We start from the raw sequence: 6,012 nt of genomic DNA on the forward strand, positions 1-6,012 counted from the left end.
GAAAAGCAAGTTGAAGTGACCTGCCGCATGCAGACAGGCAGACGTGCAGCACAGTCACTCAGCATGACTTCAAAGAAATGCTTCATTAAACCAAAAGCCTCTGTTTCCTGCCAGACTGAAAAAATAGGTAAATCTTGTGAAACCTTTAAGACAAAAACATTACCTACATTTTAGCCCATGTTGAAAACAATTATTTTTTCCTTTGTCTTTTCAGATTAACTCAGAGTAAGTAGTTTACCAGTTTACACTCTCAAAAATATGCCAGGTACCTAAGTTTGAATATTTAATTTCTGGGGATATGGTTTAGGGGTGATTATGGTGATGCCAGGTTAGTTGTTGGAATTGTTCTTGAAGGTCTCTTCCAACACTGATGATTCCGTATGCTCTGTGTACTATAAGGTAGATTATTGGATTTTACCAATATTACCGAAGGGGACTGCCTTGGTCTGTCTGGCCTCAGCTGCTGAGCCAATCGCGGCACCTGCATTGTTTTGCACCCCATGGGGACAAGTCCAGGCACGTCCCGAGCTCCAGTGCTTACGGACTGAGGCTTGCTGTTGATGAGGGTCACTCCTCAGGCCTTCCTGAGCTGGAGAAACCTTTAAGGGGATGGTGAAGAAAAGCGTGGGTCCTGATGGAGAGTTCTTAATCCAGATTTTTTATTCTGGGCCGCATGGCCTCTGAATCCTGCAACAACTCCAACAGAACTCCCACCTCATGGTGTGCTTGTCCTTTTACCTGGGGAGAGGGCAAGGGGAGGGAACACAGGGAGCACCAACCAGGTACGGGGGGAGAGGGTCTCAGGTGAGAGGGACACCTGGGTAGGCCAATGTCCCCCCAGGGGGTGGAGAGCATCCTCTGAACCTTTGGAGAGCATCCTTTGAACCTGCCAATCACTTGACGCTCCCCTTGGGATTTCTGGTTTGATGGATAGCGCCCAGCAGGGGTCAAGGGTGCGGAAAGGAGAGGTGATTGACAACCCACCTGGGGAAGGAAACTTCAGGGGAGGGACTAGGGAAACTGAGGCACCCCATGACAACACACCGCAACAGTAGATAGCATACAAAAAAGCTGATTTTCTTTCTTCCTTCATTTCCTTCATGCACTAGTCTCACATATGCTATTTCTATACTCTCTACACTATCTTTTAAAAACACAGCAAAACATCATAAACAATCTCCAGAAACTAATATGGATTGAAATAAGGATTTCTCCATTTTCTTCCTGAGAAGAACACCAATTATTTTCCGCATTTTGATGAATTCCAATATCCTGTGTGACAATGTCCCTTGGTGTGGTTAAAGTCCTTCAGCAGTCAGTTTTGGTAATGGCAGCACCCTCAGGTGGAGGGGTGTGATTCCTGGCAGTCCTGTCACCTGTCTTTATTGCAAGTCACTTGTACATCCTTCTGAGCTGTCCTGGAAGCACACTGCATTTCCATGAGCTAGGCACAGACCTGTCAACAAAGCATCTCATTGCAGGCAAATCATGAAAATTTGCTGCTGTTGGCAGCTTGACAGAAAGAAACAGGTTTGAGTTCTTGCTTATCAGGCTTCTTTCTACCGAGCCAAAGAGCAGGGCAGGACACCTCACATACACAGCGTGGATATATGTTATGTGCTGGCTCTTCACAGTGTGGATGTTTGGCAGTATGGACAGCAGGATGCTTGTTGCCCCTGATAGCTCCATCCTCGGGAGCCCAAGGACAACCCACCATTTGGACTTTGTGACAGAGCCTATTACAACCCATTCCTCAGGGAAGAGAAAACAAGTGTCACAGTCCCTTAAACAGGCACCTGTCTCTACCAGCAGTGCCCTCCCTCAGGAGGGAGTCCTTGACTGAGCTGAGTCCTGACATGTCTTTTCCTGACTGTCAACTTCTGCTAACCGTGGAGCTCCCCATACCTCCGGAATGCAAGCTAAAAAGTAAAAGCTGAAAAAGGACTCTAGTCATTTTCCTATTTGGTGACCTGCCAGGTGTTAACAATATCTATACCACATCACTAATTTGTCCATATGCAAACTTTTGATGTCACGTTTAAATAGGCTCCAGCTGGAGCTGGTAGTGCTGGCCAGGCTACATCAGGGCTCCACATCTTTTGGAGAATAAATGCTGCTGCACAGTCTTCTTTTTGTTTGCATTGCTCTTCTACCTGAGGAAATGTACTAAGAGCACTTGTAGGAAATGCACTGGATGCCCAGGTTACTGCTAAAGGAATTTTCCCTGGGGATGAAATCTCTGCTTGTCATTCAGAAATCTGACAGAGAAAGATCTGTCCCAGATGATCAAGAAGTCCTGAAGCTGAGGACGAACAGAATATTCAAGCCATCGTTATTGACAGCCGCAGAAGGGAGTAAAAATACTAAAGGAATATATTCTGGTTTCCACTTCAGAGCAAGGACCACAAAGAACACAGAGATTACCTGCAGATACTAGAATCCAAGAAAACCTGACTTCAGTCTAAAATTTGGATTTTCATTTATAATTGCAGTTACCTTTGCTTCTCATGCTGATCAGGTCATGTAAGCTTTGTACCATGAAAGAATGTATTTTGTGTTAAATGAGATTTTTTTATTGATCTGAAACACACATCACAAATTGACAAGATAGCCTAAGCGCTGTGTGGCATATTCAAGAGACAAAGAAATCCCGGAGCAGCTTGTTTGAGTTTCTAGATCCCTGTATCTTGCCCTTAGAATCCGTTTCTTCCCCACTAAAATAGCATCCTAAAAATACACTGCTGCCATGTTTCATTGTGTTGACTGAATGCAGCCACCCAGCTCTGTTGCTGTGCTTCGTGATTAAAGACAGACAAGAAAGAAACCTCCCAGCGTGATGGAATTTTGTTCCATTCAGAGCTGCGTTTTGCCCCAATTTCTACCTTAAGCCCAGGCCCTGAAACAGTCATCCTGCTGCTGACATTCATGTGTGTGAGCAGCATAGCCCTGCCTCTGCAAATGATGGCAAACCCCATCCTGAGACACACCACTCATCTCACCTACTGGCAGGGAGACATCTCTTCCCTGGAGCCAGACTTGAGGTCCTGCTCACAGCAAATTATTATGAGAGTTTCTTCCCCCTCTAACCCTTTCCTGTAAAGTTACTTACAGCTTTGCAAAGGCCACATTTGGATGTTACACACCAGGTTATGGACACCGAGGATGCGAGGAGGTACTGAAACATATCCAGGGATAGTGGACTGTAGCTATGATATTTTATTAAAAATCCTTTCCTAGGATTTCTTCCCTCCTGAGAGCTGAGAGTCTCAGGAAAGAAATGTAAACAATAACTATCTTCTGCTGTGGAATGCAACAGGTGCATCTTCCATTGGAACATGTGGATTGTTTTCAATTGATGACCAATCACAGCCACCTGTGCCGAGGCTGTGAGCAGTCACAAGATTTTTGTTATGCATTCTATTCTATTCTTGTTCTTTGTAGCCTTCTGATCATTCTTTTCTCTCTGTTCTTTTAGTATAGTTTTAATGTGATATTTTAGTATAATATATAAGATAATAAATCAACCTTCTGAGAAAAATAGAATCAAACCTCGTGTCTCCACACATGGGGTGTTCACCTCAACAGTGGACCTCGTTGGCAGCTGGAAGGAGGATGCATCTGTATTTGGCTTTTCCTTGGTGAAGAAGCTACAGGGATGATTGTCTCAGATCTGGGATGTGCAGGTTTTTTCCTGCCATTCCAGAAACACCCAGAAATTGCTGCAAGGATGGAAGGTTTCAGAGGAAAAGAAGCTGTGCTCAAGCAAGTGACACACCTTGTCAGTGGATGTGTGAACCACAGTGTTTTCTTTTAGGCTGGACAAGCATTTGACCTGGTTGATAGTTCCCTGTGTCCCAGGTGGTGTCAGGAACAGATGGGCTCTGAATATCATCGAGGATGGGTCCTTGGCAGTGCATGGCAGTGAGGGGCTGTGCCCACTGCACAGGAACACCTCATGCAGCATTAGTTTTTTTTCCATTCCGGTGGGAGTAGAGGATGGCAGTGGGAGATCCGTTACTTATTTTCTGCAGATCTGTTCACAACTGAAGGAAGTATTTTAAATGCTACAAATGACTCTTTCCATTGCAATCACCTTATTATGCATCATGCTCACAAAACCCTCCAGTGCAATACATTTCTTCTGCCTCAATCACAGTAAGCTGTACCTAAGGAGGAAGCACAGCTACAGTCAGTCCTACAGAAAAAGAAATCTTGAACTCGAGAGACAAATTCAATTATTCACAAAGAGAGACTTTTTAGAAATGCTAGTGCACGAGCTGTTTCTGCCAGAGGCGAGGATGATTACCCTTGCAGACTGGTGTCCTCTAAACATTGCTTAAAGAAAGCACAGGTCTCCAGTGGAAAAGAAAGAAAGATTTTGAAGCAGGAATTTCATTAAAGACTAAAGTAACCTTTCAGGTTCACTTGGCACTTGGTACAGAAACTCCCACTTCATCGCTGTGTTTTGGTTTTGAACTTTGAAACCTGCACTAATGACTCCACAGCCAGCAGGCCCCTTTGACCACAGCACCTCATGCAGGGTTGGATGAGTGGGTGGCATGGGCTGGGGGGGCGCCGCTTTGCAGGGGACAGGGCACTGAATTGGCAGTGGGACACCCACTAGGCTTTTTCAGTGACCCCCTGCTTCCTCTGTCACCCCTTCCCACTCCTAGCTCTGGTGCCTTTCTCCTGCTGACAGCACTGCCTCTTCTGCATGTGGGGGACAAGAGGGAAGAGGGTTTCTTCCTCTGCTTCCTCCTTGTGCTCCTCCTTCCTCACAGCTGCACGTGCACACCTACCTCCTGTGTATGACACAATCCAGCCCCAGCTCCAGCCAGGGTCTGGAGGCAGCATGGCAAGGCATACACACTTCCTTCTCACCAGCAGTTTCTCCATCTGAAAGATGTTAATGCTCTGAGTGAATTTTTGTTCACTGACAGGTCAGAGTATGGGAGAAAACCAAGAACAGCTCAGGCCTAGGTGCCTTTCTGCTTCAACTTTCTAATCACTTTTTGTAATTAGAAGGCCTAACTTACAGGTCATGTTTCAGAGAAAGAGAGCATATGTTTGGGGATAAACAGAGGACAATGAGCTCCCTCATTCTCTCTGCCTCACTCTCTCATTCCAGCCACAGGTTCCTGTGGTACTTTGCTCCCATTTAATGCAATTTCTGACCAATGATGTTCTGTTGGGGTAAGCTGTTGAGCATTTTGTTGTGCAAAGTGCAAGTTGCTGAAAAAGCAGAGTATAAAAAGCGCAACCAATGAGCAAAACAAAACAAATAACAGACACATTGACCCAACAATTACCCACTAATGAAATACCAGTGTGTGAAATCCAGCTGGATATTTCCATCAAAATTAAGGACTCTACACAGCCATTACTTCTAAAATGAAAAGGAAGGCACACACATGAGACCAGCCCTGCTTTCTTTGGTACTTTCTTTTTTCTAGAGACAGCACAAGCTGTGATTCCCCACTGTTTCCAACAGCATCAGCTAAGGGCTTTTTTCTTGTACATCTCATCTTCCAGGTTTTGTAAGAAAATGTTTCAAAGTAGATTAAGAACTGTGTAACAAAATGTAATGGCACCCATAGCCTTGAAAAAGACATTTGTTTGGAAAGGATAACCCACTGCCAGTGTTGGGATACACCTGCTCATGTGAGACTACACAGATAAGATTCCACTGAAGCCTCCCAGAAGGGCCTTGTCATCCCTTGGTCACTTTGGCAGCAGCTTGAGAAACTTGGAGCAGCTTTTGTGAATCACTCCAGCAAGAGGAGTCTGCTTGTGAAAGAATTTTTCCCAGACACAGCTTGTGGGGCTTTATTTTGAGTGATGCATGACAGAGGGAGTTAATAAGACAAGCAACAGACCACCTGGTCAGAACTGGAAAGTTTATGTTCACTTCTGAAGTGATGTAAACCTAGATGGTCTGCACAGCTCATTTTGCTACGCAGACTATCTCCAATGGGTTGTGCTCCCCAACTAATTTAAATTCATCCATACTAC

This window comes from Onychostruthus taczanowskii, unplaced genomic scaffold, assembly GCF_017590055.1.
Source record: "Onychostruthus taczanowskii isolate IOZ18803 unplaced genomic scaffold, ASM1759005v1 scaffold34, whole genome shotgun sequence".
Lineage (NCBI taxonomy): Eukaryota > Metazoa > Chordata > Aves > Passeriformes > Passeridae > Onychostruthus > Onychostruthus taczanowskii.